The following is a 17515-nucleotide window of genomic DNA, read 5'->3' as shown; positions in this document are numbered from 1 at the left end:
AGGAAACTGCCCACCGTGGCAGTTCAATTAGTGATAAGTCGCGAGAAGTTACTCAGGAACAATGTGGGTATAACAAGCCCCACCGATGGCAGCAACTGCTATCGCAGGGCAGTGGCGCGTAGCTTAACTGTTGCACCTCAGCGCCGGGAGCGGAATCAGGACTCGCATGGATCTGTGAATGTAGGGACTGACCAGTTCTACCGCAGCACAAGTCTAATATGATGCAATATGACGCAAACTTACATCATATGACATTTCAACCTAAGTAAGCCAGTTCAGGTCAAGCAAAAGTATAGAAAGTGAGGATAAACCGTGCAAACCCGGGGCTTATGGTGCTGGAGCACGATAATTCGTGGTTAATCCCAAGCTAAAACGCAAGCGATTTTTTTTTGTTTCCACGTCTATGCATTATTCAAGCCATGAGTGTCAATTTTCTACAATGCCTGGAAGAATTTTGGTTAATATTATCAGGTGCGCGATTACGTGGCTACAGCCCTGGCCAGGGAGAGAAATAAACAGATTTTCCTGTTATTTGGAGAGCAGTGCAACTTTTTCTTTTTTAGCACATCGTACAGTGCAAGGCGGAGCGAGCGATGATTCAGACCAAGGTGATTAAGGTGCTGCTTTATTTTCATGGTAAGACGACAGTGGTCGTCACCCTTGCTCAACACATTGTGGCACCGCTTTCCTATACTGCAATTCTACCGAAAATAGACAGATGATACGACAGTACTGAACTACTCACAGTGTGAATGAAAAAATTCCGCAGCAACGCCGTCAACACGGTTTGATTTGCCAGTGGAATTTCGTAGAAGCATTTTTTGCGCCCCAGCCAGTTCTTTGAAACCTCACTAAACTGAAATCGGACTTCGTTCCGGGAAACAAGGCTTAAAACTTGAGAATTCAACAACCTTACCAGGCATCATTTCTACATGTTTTCCTCCCCACTCTGATCATCTGACAGACTCGGGGCTGTTAATGAAAATGCTGACTGCGGTACCACGGTTCCTGTTGGAGCGGCGGCCGCCCGCAAGGCCCGGCATGTGCCCTCTTGTTAGCGCACTATCTAAGACTTTACACAATTTTTAAGAGTAGGCTTTTTGAGTTAGAAGAGCGCTTTTTTCGGCCAAGCATTGTCAGCGGTGTAGTACATCGCGGCGACGGAGAAGGCGTTCGCCTCCCCGCCTTTCGTGTTCACCTAGTGTACCTGCATTCTGCAGAAACTACGTCTTCCCCGGGAGCCTTCACCCCAAGAACTAGTGCTTTAGAACTGGCATTTATAACGTGCTGCACAGGCAAAAAACATTAGCCAGGGGTATAGTTCGGACCACCACCCTCGCCCTCAGACAGTGCATCTTGCCCTCCCTCACCCTCACCTCATCAAGTCTTCCCTCCCTCGCCCTCACCTCACCATGTCTTTCCTCCCTCACCCTCGTACTCACTAATTTTCTAGCGCCCATCCTGCCTCACCCTCACCTCAACGAGTGAAATCGACATGAGGTGAGGGTGAGGACGCCTTTATGAGGGCTCGCCCTCGTGAGGATGCCAATCTCTGCTGATAATACGAGCTTTGGCGTCACAGCACACACAGTTCCCATTCAAGAGACCATATTGTGAGAACTAGTGAAAAACCAGCGGCGGCGAGCGGCGGCGCCGCCGTGGCGCAGACATGATTGCAACGGGAGATGCTCCATCCGCGCCGCGATGAGTCGAACTCAACACAGCCATCCAGTCACGCACTTTCTTCTTAAAAGCGTTGGTTCGAGCAGACATGGCCGAATTTATATCACGACGATCCAATGATTGCCGCCAGCCGGCACACGTTTCGTCATCAACGCGCACTTCTTCACTCACTGTCGCGCAGTCCGCTCGCTGGGTTAGTCCCGACTCCGTAAGCCTTCGTCCACCGAGTGTGCCGACCGTTTTGTAACTTTCGTTCACTCCTCTTCGCCGTTTCCCGCGTTTTTCGTTTTCCTTCAAAGCCTAGCTGAGGATCTTATTGCGCGCTTCCTTTGTTTGTTTTATTTACAACACGGGCACGTTGACGGAGAAAGCGTGCGGCTCCCCGCCTTTCGTGTTCGCATCGTGCGCATCCTGTCTGCAGAAACTATCCGTCTTCCCGGCGAACCTTCGCCCTAGGAACCAGCGCTCAAAAACGGGAATCCGTAACGGGCTGCACAGACAAGAAACGTGAGCTCAGAGTTAATCTAGCCCTCCCTCGCCCTCACCTCATCATGTCTTCCCTCCCTCGCTCTCATCTCATCATGCATTCCCACCCTTGCCCTCGCCTGACCATGCCTTCTCTCCCTCGCCTCATCCCCACAAATGTTCATTTGCGGATCATTCCTCACCGTCACCTCACCGAGTGAAATCCTCATGAGTTGAGGGTGAGGACGCCCTCATGAGGGCTCGCCCCATAGGATGCCCACCTCGGTTCGTGTTAGAGCAGTGGTTGCAATGCCACCGGCGTAAAAGTGAGTTAACAGCGTGAAAATAAAGCAATCGAGCCAAAAGAGAAAAAAAAAATATCAGTTCAATTCTAAAAATTTGTCCCCGCAAAAACGGAAATAAACGAAAACGAAGCGGAAGCAATGTACCAGCGAGCAACAAACATACATTTTTCCCGCTTACGCAAGCGAAACTAGACCTTTTTGTCTGGTCGTCTTCGTGCTGAAAAAAAAAAACATCACAGTCATGCCGCGTTAATAGGAACACTTTCCTGCACAAAAGTGTCCAAAAAGTAAGTCATCCGCAAAAACCAATCATGAAGAAAAACAAATAGTTGTAAAGAATCTATTGATGACTGCGGGCTGCTTGTCTGCTTATTGGCAGGCAGTGAAGTTCAAATCTGGCAATAATGAAAGCCAGCGGTGATTTTTCGGGTACTCATTTTCCTTAAAATCATGTGGGGCAGGTTGTAGCCCGTTTGGAGAGCTATTATGATCATAGAGACACGCGTTATGGCGCCTTTGGTGTGATGCAGAATCTCCTACTGCGAAGTCTGTTACTCGCTAGTCTCACAGCTCCTGAATCTGGTTTAGAATGGAAAGCTGAGAAAGAATTTTTTCGCAGCCATTCATGCAATGCGGCAAATGATAACCCGCGCCGACAGGGCACCTTGCTGCTGTAAAACATGGAACCACGCACACACTATAAGGCCCTTACTACGGCATTTGCACTTTCGCTCTGTCTTTTGCAGGCGCTCTAGACTCAAAATAAAAGGCGTTGAACATCCGGTAGAGGCACTTGGGATTTTGTCACCATCGCTGTCCATATAAACGGTACAAAATTACGTAGGTACCAATAGACTTCGTACATTTTCACCCTGTCCCTTGTTCGCGCAGCGAGTTTCCATATTCACGCCGCGAAAATATATTGTAAATGTTTGGTCAAAACTGCCCATAGTTCCAGTTCTCTATATTAACGGGGTCGTAATAGCGGGGCACGACTGCAGATGCTTGTGATAAATGCAAGTATACTTACTTCTTTAATCATATTGTTCACTACTTCACTCACGAAACGAACTGTGACAGAAGCAAGCACCTTACAAAAACCAAGACGAGGACTGGAAATAGAAATGGTCTCCATGGTCTCAGACTGCGTAGTCCGCATCGTGATAATAGCAATGGGCGTGTCATTGAACCGTCGGCACACATGACACTATTTACATATGTCTATGCATGGTTTCCAGTTGACGGTGGCTTGTAACTGTTACAAACGTTGACTGTGTCCTTGCAAGCCGTGATGTAATTCCTTAACCAAGTAACGTCCCTCACAATGTGATAACCATCTGTTGTGAGCAGAACGCGCCACGCTAGCAGTCGAAGCTTCTTGAGGCAGTTGACTCTCGGTGTGTACCGGGAATGTCTAAAGTTGAGGAGAAGTGTGTCAAAACATGTGACTGCTCTCCTTAATCCAACGTGCCTCGCCGCAATTCTATCCGCCACACATCATTACTTCTATCTTGTGACCAATTGTAATCCGCAGTCAACAGCCAGAAAATTGTGGCGTACATCTGGAGAGTACGGACCTACTTTGGTTAAAAGTGAATTTCACAAAATGAAATCTATACGTTAATCTTTTCTTCGGTCTAAACCAAAGATCCTAACCACGTGTTACAAATTATAGGCTTTTAAACCTATCTCCGTGCCCCTTTAATGCATTATCGCTTGAGGACTAACCACTTGTTAAAAATTATAGGCTTTTGAACCTATCTCCGTGCCCCTTTAATGCATTATCGCTTAAGGATTGAGTTGGTAAATGTGTTTTAACGAGCCAAAGCGACACGTGGACTGTGTGGCTATGGCTCTTTTAACATAGCGCAGCACATGGGCGTTATGCTTTTCGATTGCACCGAAACGCGGCCTCGATCCTGTGTCTGGGGATTTAGACGAACGCGCTAACCAAGCAGCCATCGCTGCGGGTATTTCAGGATTTGAAGCTATAAGTTAATGCTCTTCGGCAACTTTTTTTTTCAACAGCACTACAGGCAAGTTGAAAAGTACGAGAGAGAATTTTTTGTTCTTCAAGCACGAAAGCAAACGCGCCAAAGAACGGATGGCGAAAAACCTGGAGAAGCAAAGTGCTGTAAATGCCACACTGACCGAAGTTCTCTGAAGAGAAGAAAATGGCATGAATGGAACGGTCAGCACTGCACTCCAAGTGTAGCAGCAACGTCTGTGCTCACTTCAGCCGAAGAGGAACACCGTGCCCCCCTGATCGAAAATTGTGTACAAGCACGCAGAAGTCGAAATTCACATTTGAAGCCCAAAAACACGAGCAAAAATCATCATCTTATTGCTTCATCAACAATTCAATAGGTAGGCAAATTTATCCGGTTGCTTTAGTCATTTGTCCCGTTGGTGGAGTTCAGCTTGAGGCTACGATGAAGATCGTGCAGGCGCTCCCGTTCTATGTCCAGCTCTCGGCGGACAAGGCGCTCTCACGTCCCGCTTCCCCGCAAGTGAGCCGGCCAGGAGGTGATCGCGCTACAGGGATTAAAACGGGTGTTCCGCATGTTGGATGATGTAGAGCCCAGATGGTAACTGTGCCGTAGGCGCACCAAGAGCAAGCTGGACAAGAGGAGGCAGGGCACAAGCGTGGGCGAAAGCTACCATCTGGTGAACAAGTTCTTCCTCCTCTTCTCTTGCGCCACGGAGGTCAGATGGTAAATAGGCCGTCGACGCACCAAGAAGAAGCTGGACAAGAGGAAACAGGGCACCAGCGAGAGCGAAAGCCACCATCTGGTGAACAAGTTGTTCCTCGTCTTCTCTTGCGCCACGGAAGTCAGATGGTAAATAGGCCGTCGACGCACCAAGAAGAAGCTGGACAAGAGGAAACAGGGCACCAGCGAGAGCGAAAGCCACCATCTGGTGCGCAAGTTGTTCCTCGTCTTTTCTCTCGCCACGGAGGTCAGATGGTAAATAGGCCGTCGACGCACCAAGAAGAAGCTGGACAAGAGGAAACAGGGCACCAGCGAGAGCGAAAGCCACCATCTGGTGCACAAGTTCTTCCTCCTCTTCTCTTGCGCCACGGAGGTCAGATGGTAAATAGGCCGTCGACGCACCAAGAAGAAGCTGGACAAGAGGGAACAGGGCACCAGCGAGAGCGAAAGCCACCATCTGGTGCACAAGTTCTTCCTCCTCTTCTCTTGCGCCACGAAGGTCAGATGGTAAATAGGGCGTCGACGCACCAAGAAGAAGCTGGACAAGAGGAAACAGGGCACCAGCGAGAGCGAAAGCCATCATCTGGTGCACAAGTTCTTCCTCGTCTTCTCTGGCTACACGCAGGTCTGGTGGTGAATGCGCTTCAGTCCCACGAGCGAGGAGCACGGCAGCAGCAGCCTGGACGAGATATCGCAGCAGCCGGGCAAGCTGTCCCGCTTCTATGAAGACGCGTGCTAGTCCCGGTGCAGTGGCTGCCGGAAAGAGGCGTTGCAGCCGGGCGACAGATGGGGCCGAAAGCTGGAGCACAAGGCAGTCCCGTTTGCTGCGAGGGAAGGGTGCAAGCAGGTGATGGGCAGTGGCGATGGCGACACTGTGCTCTGCGTCGACTGCAATCCTACCAGAACGTTCTTGGGCGCCACCAGGGGAAGACTTTTCGTATTGTTGGGGTGCAGCAAGAAGACTTCTTCAGCCCAGAATCTGGGGTCCGATGCAAGTCCAGCACGACATGAACATTCTCTGGTGCAGCTGTGGGCAAACCGCCAAAGGCACGCGAATAGTTGATCTTCAGAAAGCACACGTCAAGCGCGAAGGAGCAGTCCCTTGACGATCGTTGCTGCTCCTTTTTACGCCTGTACGGGAGGCGTTGCGGCATTGCAGCTGGAAGCACGGCAGCAGGGGCAAGTTGATGAGGGACGCCGCTTACGTGGGCACAGTCGAGGGCTCGCGCTGCGCGCAGAGTTCCCCCGGGAAGGCTCTTCAGCTCTGCCAACTGTCGACGTTGTCCTCTGCAAAAGTCGCTATGAAGCGCCGAGAATGAAATATTCTGGACAAAATGGCGACGGCAGCAGGCAGGGCACGTTCAGAGCGTGACTAGCAGCGAACAAAAATTCGAAAACTCGCGTGCCGCGATGTGCGCGGGCTTAGCGGGCTGTGTTGTTGTTGTTTGCCTCCTTCATCTTTCTCTCCTTCCAGGTCAGATATAAAAGATTTGTATGTGGTTTATGGTGGTTTAATGTCCCAAAGCGACATAGGCTATGACGGATGCCATAGTGCAGGGCTCCGGAAATTTCGGCCATTGGGGTTTCTTCAACGTCCACTGACATCGCACAGTACACGGGCCTCTAGAATTTCGTTTCCATCGAACTTTGAGCGCCGCGATCGGGATCGAACCCTCATCTTTCGGGTCAGCAGCCGAGCGCCATAACCACTTAGACACCCCGACGGCTCTGAAATAAAAGAGGTTCCGGATTTTCGGGCTCCTTGAGAGGAAGCGTTTTTCAGTCATTTCGGTTTCTATATACCTATAGCTCGTAACGGAACTCTTAGCGTTCCACTGGCGGGTTTCGCATTTGGACTATCATGTCAGAACGATTACAGATCATGTGTCGGTCATCTCCAATATATGGCGATTTGTCTGCATTCGCCAATATTTGTTTGCTCCTATGACAATGAAGATGTATCCCTCTTCTTTTTCACCGGTTTTTGACAGTATCGATGCCATTTAAGAAGGAAAGGCCCTATGTGAACAAAATTTAAAAGACGGTAGCCTCGAGACCTTTCCATCTGATACACGCAGATTGCAGAGCCACTGCTCCTTGGACTGCTGTTAACAGGTGCAGGCAACTTGTGCTACCACTTCCAGAGTGCTTGCGTCCGATACATCCGGCCGTACAGGAAAGTAGGAAGAGCATGTCAATTTCAATGAGAACTATCGCAGTTTCAATCCGCCTCATTTGGTCGCCTTTCTGGTCGCGCGATGCCACTGTTCTGGAGGATGCTCTCATTCCCTTCGGAATCGGAGACCTTGCAGATGGCTATTGGAGACCGGATGCTGTGAACACGTGCGAGTATACGCGTCCGATCTAAAAAGAAGCTTTGCTGTTTAAAGCACTCCTTGGCTTGAGCCACGGTGCTCGGGCGATGGCGGACACGAGGTTCCATGCACGCGCGGGCATTTCTGTATCTAACTCCGGTTGGTGGATGTGGCGCGTTAGTAGTTGTAATTTTACCCTGCTTTTGGATGCTTGATTTCTGCGGGAGACAGAGAGGTGACCAGTGACAAATTGGTGTGAAATGGTGGGAATGCGGGCGCCCGAGAGAGAGCTAGGGCAGTTGCATTGCGGTGACCAAACGATAGGGTCTGATCCGGTCGTGACTCAGAGCCTGACGGAGATCTGGCTTAGTGCGGATTCCGGCCTATTTGAAAGCGGGGGGCAAATACCTCGCTTGGCGACGGGTTCTGGTCTTATTCAGCAGCGTTCAGCTTGTAGTTTGCGTGTTAGACAATTGAATAGTCCAAAGCTGATGGGCATCCCAGTTGGAGTGGGCTCTGGCCTGCTTGAGAGCTTGTAGCTTTTCCTGGGTGGAGCTGCCGAGCACTTTGTAACATAATTGTAAATAAACGGGCCAGTTGGAAAAAGTGGTTTCCTCTTCACCCGTGGTAACGTGTCGCTGGGTTGGCAAGCAAACGCGAACATCACAAATGAACAACAACAACATCATTGCATCATCCAACCTCACTATTAATTGTTACGGCCAATTTCTTCGCACAAGAGCTTGTTCCGATAAAACTGATCATACGAGCTTTGTAGTCGCAACACACAAAGCTCCCATTCAAGAGACCAAATTGTGAGACGTATTGAAAAACCAGCGGTGGAGCCGCCGCGCGCAGACATGATCGCAACGGGAGATGCTCCATCCGCGCCGCGATGAGTCGAACTCAACACAGCCATCCAGTCATGCACGTTCTTTTTAAGAGCGTTCATTCAAGCAGACATGGTCGAATTTACATCACGACGATCCAATGATTGCCGCCAGCCGGCACACGTTTCCTCATCAACGCGCACTTCTTCACTCACTGTCGCGCAGTCCGCTCGCTGGGTTAGTCCTGACTCCGTAAGCCTTCGTCCACCGAGTGTGCCGACCGTTTTGTAACTTTCGTTCACGCTTCTTCGCCGTTTCCCGCGTTTTTTGTTTTCTTTCAAAGCCTTGCTGAGGATCTTATTGCGCGCTTCCTTTGTTTGCTTGATATACAACACGGGCACGGCGACGGAGAAGGCGTGCGGCTCCCCGCCTTTCGTGTTCGCATCGTGCGCATCCTGACTGCAGAAACTATCCGTCTTCCCCGCGAACCTTCGCCCTAAGAACCAGCGCTCAAAAAACGGGAATCCGTAACGAGCTGCACTGTCTTGTGTGTTCGTCCCTTTCCGTATTTTGGTAGCGCTCACCAATACCTTCAAGGATGCATTTCCAACTAGCCCCAGTTTTAGCTCTTTTGACAAGGAACGTGAGCTAGGGGTGAATCTAGCCCTCCCTCGCCCTCACCTCATCATGCATTCCCACCATCGCCCTCAATCATGAGGAATTCTGTCCCTCACCTCATCCCCACAAATGTTCATGTGCCGATCCTTCCTCACCCTCAGCTCATCAAGCGAAATCATCAAGAGGTGAGGGTGAGGACGCCCTCATGAGGGCTCGCTCCGTCAGGATATCTACCTCTGCTCGTGTTAGAGCAGTGGTTGCAGTATAATACCACAGGCATAAAAATAAGTTAACAGCGTGAAAATAAAGCAATCGAGCCAAAATAAAAAACAACGAAAATATAAGTTCAATTCTAATAAATGGAAAAGGAAGAAGTGTGTCCCTGCTAAAGTGGCTGCACAGTGCTCGTCAGAAAAACCTCGTCGTCCACGTAAATACGTGCCCTATTTGAAGAGAACTGCATCCTCGCCTTCTGAAGAAGCTCCGGACGTCCTCCAACCGTCTGAGGCGTCCTGGACACCATGCATGAGTGCAGTAGAGCTGGGCAGTGACGCTAGGCTTAATGCCTCCGCTGCCACGCTGGCGGAGGTAGCTCTGCCGGCGTCTCTCGTGGCATCACCTGCCACGCAGTCGACACCTGATCCGCGGCGCCAGGTCCAGCTTTGTGCTCCCGGTTCATCGGTAGATGCACCCCTCCTGCCTTCCCGAAATGCCGGACTGCTCGTGAGTGAACTGCCACCAGGGCACATGGCCATCAACTCTACACCACTGGATAGGCCTCAAACCACACGGCATGATGAACAGAGCATTCCAATGGACTTATCGGCACATCTACCCGTGCAAAAGTGCCCTCGTCCAACTCACAAGCATCCATCAAATGACAGCCAACCGATTCCACATTCGCCAAGTGATGGCTCCCAAGGTAAGCGCACTTGTCTTACGATCGAGAACTCGGTGGAGCCTACACCCGGATCGTCTTCTTACAAAGTGACCATTAAATCACTGACCAACAAAACCCTCACGGATATACCCAACAAGATTTTGCAAGCTAACTTGGACGTGTGTCTCGGAACCAAAGGTTTTCGGGGCTTCACAGCCAGGACAAAGTTCAACACCATTGCAGTATGGCTTCCGACTCTGACTGCTGTACAACGGCTGCAAACGCTCACCAGTATTTCACTGACAAGCGAGATCTCAGTACCAGTACAAGTGTATTAAGTTGAAGGCTCCGACTTGCAGCGCTGCGTCGTCTACAACGTCGATATCACTGAGGATCAAACTGCACTCCAGCGTCAGCAGTACTGTCCCACGCACCGTGTCATCCAGGCCCGACGCATGGGAAAGAGGCGCTCTTGCATAGTCGCGTTGCAAGGCCCTCTATCACTACCAGCCCGTCTGTACTATTATGGCTGTATTTTACGGCGTCGGCCATATAAACCGAGTGTGGTATATTGCTATAACTGCTTGCGTACTGGACATATGCGCAAATCCTGCCCCTTCACTGCTGCCGGTGAATGTACATCGGAAGGGAAAGTGGCTTATCGATGCGGCCTTCGTAAATCCGACGACCACGAGATAACATCACGAAGCTGTTCGACAGAACAAAAGGCAACACAACAGGCTCGTCGCCGAATGACTAAGCATTGGCCATTAGAAGACAGTATAACTTCATTGCAGACATCCAATCGGTTCGCAGCTCTCCAGTGAGATGACGCCGAGTGGTCGGAGCTCCATGAGCACACCTCGCATGATCCTTCAGCTCAGCAGTGTTCTAACGGTACTGTGCGAAAAGAACGCATCCGAAAACAGCCAACAAAGCAGCGCAGTGTGCCTGAACTACCGCAGAACAACATGGCCGCAGTCGACGAACAAATCGAACGTCTTTTAGCGGAGGTCACCAAGCTCGGCAACACCATGAACTGCTCGCTCAACGTAGACGGGCAGCGGAATCATCCGCCGCATCTATCAATGGCGCAGCAACATTGCCTTCCTGCCGCCCACCAGTGTCAGTGTCATTTCCTGCCGCCTTTTCCCGAATTACCGCAATGCCACTGGACAACTCTGCGACTTCTTTGCTCCGGTTTATGGTCAACCAGTTCTCCAACCTGACGTCCGTGATTCTACAGAGCTTGGGCTAGTAACTTGAAATGGCAAGTTCCAGTCGTGCTGGTGTGCTGCAGTGGAACTGCAGAGGCATTTCCACCAAGGTGGGAGAGCTCAAGACCCGACTACAAATTCACAAGCTCCAGGTGTGGGCCATGCTGCTACAGAAAACAAACGCGTTGCTATCGATTCCAGGCTTCAGTGCCTACATGTCTCCTTCAATGATAGACCGTCGTGTACAAACTACTGCTCCCCCGTGAAAGGCGGCGGTGTGTGTGGACTCACGTTTTCCGAGTGTACGCCTTGCTCTCGAAAACTGCTGCACGTCGTATCAAGAGTTAGTGGCAGTGAGCGCGAAACTTAAGAAGGGAACCGATGTGGTCGTTTCATTTTACGTTAGACCAGCAGGTGGTGGTCCGTCGGCAGTATCCCGGGTGTCCGATTTTAGTCGGAGGCGACTTTAACGCCCCTCACAAGGATTGGGGGTACCGGACTTCAAGCCCTCGTGGCAGGCGTGTGCGGGACGCCATCACGGATGCCCAATTTGTGCTGCTCAACCATCCTGGGATAGCAACACGGCCAGTGCGTCAAACTCGCAGTGCTGCCTATGCTCCAGACTTGACGTGGTGGTAGGGTCCGGGTGCTCACTCCTGGCAAATGGAGCCAGACTGCTGGGGAAGTGATCATCACCATATCATCATCGGCCTTCACACCTCAGATTTCCGACCGTTACGCTACAAATGTTCTGTGATCAACTGGGACAGTTTCCGCTCCTGTATTGATAATCTCTCCTCAGATTCTTCGCCAATTCTTGTTGAGCGCATACAAACAGCGCTCAACAGTGCTACAACTTCCACCTGGACTGATGTTATTCGACCGGCACCAGACATCGGCCTTAACTTGTGGGTGGCACGCCGTCAAGCCGAGCTGGCTGCTACGAGAGACCCTACATCGTCGCAGGCACGTATGCGATTGCACTATCTTACAGCTAAGGCACGCAAATAGGAACTCGACCTCTCTCGGCGGCAGTGGCATGCGTGGTGCGAGCAATTTTCCGCAAAATCCTCGAATGCCTCTCTCTGACGAACATTCCGAACAATGGAACGCGGTCGCCGTTCGAATGAGGCAGCGGCAACTGCATGCTTCGCGGCTAACTTGTCGCCAGATTATTTCGCCAAAGAAGCAGCGAGAAAGTTTTTCCAGAAATACGATGCTGTGCCTTCTTCACCCGATAGTTTAAATACGACAGGCATCCCAGCGCATGCATATCAAATGCCGTCTGATGTCGACGTAGATGGAATTGCGTGTCCATTCTCTATGCCTGAGTTGCTGGCTGCAATAGATGATGCGAAACGGAAAATAGCGCCCGGCCCGGACAATATTCAGTACGAGGTGTACAAGACCCTGAGTAGCGCTGCACTCCGTCAACTACTTGACACCATAAACAAAGTATGGTTGGATGGCGTAGTGCCCGAGAGCTGGAAATCCGCTGTCGTGATTCCTATTCCGAAACCAGGAAAGCCTCCGGCGGACCTTGCCAACTTGCGATCTATCTCCTTAACTCCTACGCTGTGCAAGCTGGCGGAGAAAATGCTAGCCACATGATTGTCATGGTGGCTAGAGCAGCACGGTTTTTATCACCCAGCAGAAATTGGCTCTCGCCCACATATTGGTACAGAGGACGGGTTGGTTGTCTTAGCATCTGCAGTTTTGTCATCTACCCGCCGCCGCAATGTGCGTGCTGTTTTAGCAATGGGCGTTGAAAAGGCACATGACATCAGTCATGCAGCCATTCTGAACTCCATTGACATGCTTCATCTCCCTCTGAGAGTGCGTAGTTTTGTCCAACCATTTTTGGAAGGCAGAAAATTTGCAATACGCCTCAGCGGCGAAGCGGTCGGATCCTTTGTTCATCTCTGCGGCGTGCCCCAGGGATCAGTATTGTCGCCGACGTTATTTAACATTGCTTTCATCCCGCTGGCTCGGCGCTTACATGACATCCGTGACATAAAATTTCTTCAGTACGCTGACGACATCACGGTGTGGAGTACTCACCGAGATTTCCGTACTCAGGAGGCTGCCCTTCAATTTGCCTTGGATGTTACCTGTAATTACGCATCATCCATCGGACCTCAGCAATCCGTGCAAAAACCAACCTACACGTCTGTCGCCAACCTCTGGGGACGCCGTAAACTTGCTGCAAGTCCAATCCGTCTTTGTCTATCAGGCACCCCACTACAGGAAAGTACTAGTGTAAAAATCCTTGGCTTAATGATTCACCAATCAGGATCAGCGACTGCATGGCTTTCTCGGGCAAAAGGCCAGCTATTCAGACTTTAGGTTTGATTAGAAGAATTGCCCCTAAAACTGGTGGCACAGGCTCGTTCGTATTGGTGAGGGCAGTTCTGCAGCCACGTATTGTTTATGAAGCCCAGTTTAAACATCTTACAAGAGCCCAATGGGATCGCCTTGAAGCCGTCAACCGAGAGGCTATGAGGACCATTACGTGCCTTCCACGCATGACACCGGTCATAGCTTTACAAGAGAATGCGCAGCTCTATATCATTGATGAGCTGGTGCAGCTGGGCCGTGAAGCGCGCATCCTTAAGGCCAGCCTATCGCACTCCACGGATGCACTGAGGACTTATGCAACGTCACACTCCCTTCTTCAGCCGCTGACGCCAGTTCTTCCCCCATGGATGTTTGTACAGCTCAGCGACAACAAGCCAACAGATAATCGCCGGCCAACATCTGCTCTCTCGGCATCGTTGCTTCGCCAGAAATTTGACGAACAAGATTCTTGCCTGCCTGAAGGATCCATTGTTGTCTACGTAGACGCAAGCATACAAGACTGTAAAGCAACAATGGCTATCTACTGCCCGTGCAGACCTGCCCTGAATCAAACCTCTTTGTTTCAGCTTACGGAACCCCCTTCGTCGTTTTGTGCTGAGCTCGTTGCAGTTCAAGAAGCACTCTGCTCTGTGGCCGACATAACTATGCTCCCTGCGGCCCGCGTTGTCATCCGCACTGACGCCCTTCAAGTTGTCCGGTTGCTACGACGTGTTAGCCGCTGTCCCAAGATATGTCAGGACATCCACCGGCTCGCGGCACGCATCCCGCAGCCAGTACGTATTGAGTGGGTCCCACGGGATCGCTGATCTATCAAACCCAGGCAGATATAGCGACCCGCCTTGCGAAAACAAACTCATCACCGCCTCGGCTCCTTCATTTGGACAATTTTACCCTCCTTTCCTAAAGAAAGGAACTCCTCCGGCACCGCACACGTGCTCTCATCCCTCCGTGTGCGGTAACCCTCCCCCGCGGTCTTACACGTGCAGAGGAGGTTGCGCTTAGGAGGATCCGGGTCGAGGTTGCCCTCACACCAGCCACTACCCGGAAGTGGCCTCAGTGCCGAGAATTGTTTCCTCAGCCAGGGAGTCCGATATGTAAACACGAGGACATTGAGGCCGACATTCATCACTTACTGTGGGACTGCCGAGCTCTCAAGCCCACAAGGATCCGGCACCTGGTGGTAGCAAGTCTTTCACCAAGCAACCCTGCTTCATACATTGCCTGGACGCAGGGACCGTACCATCGTTCTCTACTGGACTTCATCAAATCAGCGAACCTTTTTCCATTCATTTAATCTCTAGTACATTATTCATCACGCCTTCACCCATCATTGATGCCCTGGGACAATAATTTTGGCTTTAAAATAATTCTAATAAATGCCCACGCAAACATCCAAATAAACGAAAAAGAAGCGAAAGCAATGTACCGCCGAACAACACAAACACATTTCCGCGCTTGCGCGAGTGAAACAAGATCTTTTTTTTTGGTATCCTTCATGCCGAAATAACATCACAGTCGTGCCTCTTTAATACGGACACTTTCCTGAGCAAAAGTGTCCATAAAGGAAGTCGTCCGTAATAACGAATGATGAAGAAAAACGAAAAGTCTCTAGAAACGATTTATGACCGCGAGCTGGTTCTCTGCTGTTTGGCAGGTAATGAAGTGAAAATTGGGCAATAATGAATGCTAAAGGTGATTCTTCGGGAACTCATTCTCTTTAAAACCATGCGGTGCAGGTTTTAGCTCGTTTGGACCGCCTAGTGATAATAGAGACGCGTTATGGCGCCTTTGGTGTGATGCAGTATTTCCTACTGCGAAGTCTGTTACTCACTAGCCTCACAGCTTCTGAATATGGTTTAGAACGGAAAGCATAGAAATAATTTTTTTTCGCACCCATTCACACAATGCGGCAAATCATAAGGCGCCCCGACAGGGCACCTTGCTGCTGTAAAACATGGAACCACGCACACACTATAAGGCCCTTACTACGGCATTTGCACTTTCGCTCTGTCTTTTGCAGGCGCTCTCCACTCAAAATACAAGGCCTGGAACATCTGGTAGAGGCACTTGGGATTTTGTCACCATCGCTGTCCATATAAACGGGACAAAATTACGTAGGTCCCAATGGGCTTCGTACATTTCACCCGGTCCATTGTTCGCACAGCGAGTTTCCATATTCACGCCGCAAAAATATATTGTAAAAGTTTGGTCAAAACTGCCCATAATTCGAGTTCTCTATATTAACGGGGTCGTAATAGCGGTTCACGACTGCAGACCCTTGTGATAAATGCAAGTATATTTGTTTCTTGAGGCATATTATTCACTACTTCACTCATGAAACGAACTGTGACAGAAGCAAGCAACTTACAAAAACCAAGACGAGTACTGGAAATAGAAATGGTCTCCATGGTCTCAGACTGCGTAGTCCGCATCGTAACAATGGCAATGGGCGTGTCATTGAACCGTCGCCACACATGACAGTATTTAGATATGCCTGTGCATGGTTTCCAGTTGACGGTGGCTGGTAACGATTACAAACTTTGACTGTGTCCTTGCAAGCCGTGATGTAATTCCTTAACCAAGTAACGTCCCTGACGATGTGATAACCACCTGTTGTGAGCAGAACGCGCTACGCTACCAGTCAAAGCTTCATGAGGTAGTTGACTCTCGGTATGTACCGGGCATGCCTAAAGTTGAGAAGAAGTATGTCAAAACATGTAGCTGCTCTGCTTAATCCAACGATCTCGTTTGCCTCCCCGCAATTCTATCCGCCACACATCATTACTTCTCTCTTGTGACCAATTGTAATCCGCAGTCAACAGCCCGAAAGTTGTGGCGTACATCTGGAGAGTGCAGACCTACTTTGGTTAAAAGTGAATTTCAAAAAATGAAATCGATACGTTAATCATTTTTTCTTAGGTCTGAACCAAAGACCCTAACCACTTGTCACAAATTATACGCGTTTAAAGCTACCTACGTGCCCCTTTAATGCATTATTGCTTCAGGATTGAGTTGCTAAATTGGGTTTAACGAGCCAAAGCGACACGTGGACTGTGTGGCTATGGTTCTCTTAACATCACGCAGCACATGGGCGTTATGCATTTCTATTGCACCGAAACGCGGCCTCGATCCTGCGTCAGGGGACTCAGAAGAACGGGCTAACCAAGTAGCCATCGCTGCGGGTATTTTAGGATTTGAAGCTACAAGTTAATGCTCTTCGGCAACTTTTTTTCCACACCACTACACGCAAGTTGAAAAGAATCTCTGCAGGTTCTCTTTCATGGAAGACCAAAAAAACCCAAGTACGAGCGAGATATTTTTTGTTTTTCAAGCACGAAAGCAAACGCGCCAAAGAACGGATGGCGAAAAACCTGCCGAATAAATGTGCTGGTAATGCCAGACTGATGGAAGTTCTGTGAAGCGAACAAAATGGCATGAATGGAACGGTCAGCACTGCACTCCATGAGTAGCGGCAATGTCTGTGCTCACTTCAGCCGAAGAGGAACGCAGTGCCACCTGATCGAAAATTGTGTGCAAGCACGCACATGTCGAAATTCACATTTGAAGCCCTAAAACACGAGCAAAAATCAACTTATTGCTTCATCAACAATTCAATAGGTAGGAAAATTTATCCGGTTGCTTTAGTCATTTGTCCCGTTGGTGGAGTTCAGCTTGAGGCTGCGATGAAGATCGTGCGGGCACTCCCGTTCCTTGTCCAGCTCTCGGCGGACAAGGCGCTCTCACGTCCCGCTTCTACGCAAGTGAGTCGGCCATGAGGTGATCGCGCTACGGGGAATAAAACGGGTGTTTCGCTTGTTGGATGATGTGGAGCCCAGATGGTAACTGTGCCGTAGGCCCACCAAGAGCAAGCTGGACAAGAGGAGGCAGGGCGCAAGCGTGGGCGAAAGCTACCATCTGGTGCACAAGTTGTTCCTCGTCTTTTCTTGCGCCACGGAGGTCGGATGGTGAATACGCTTCAGTCCCAAGAGCGAGGAGCACGGCAGCAGCAGCATTGACGAGATATCGCAGCAGCCGGGCTAGCTGTCGCGCTCCTACGACGATGCTTGCTGGTCCCGGTGGAGTGGCTGCCGCAACAAGATGTAGGAGTCGGGCGACAGCTGGTGCCGAAGGCT

The sequence above is a fragment of the Amblyomma americanum genome, chromosome 1, assembly GCF_052857255.1.
Source record: "Amblyomma americanum isolate KBUSLIRL-KWMA chromosome 1, ASM5285725v1, whole genome shotgun sequence".
Taxonomy (NCBI): Eukaryota; Metazoa; Arthropoda; class Arachnida; order Ixodida; family Ixodidae; genus Amblyomma; species Amblyomma americanum.
Note: the sequence above shows the minus strand (reverse complement) of the source record.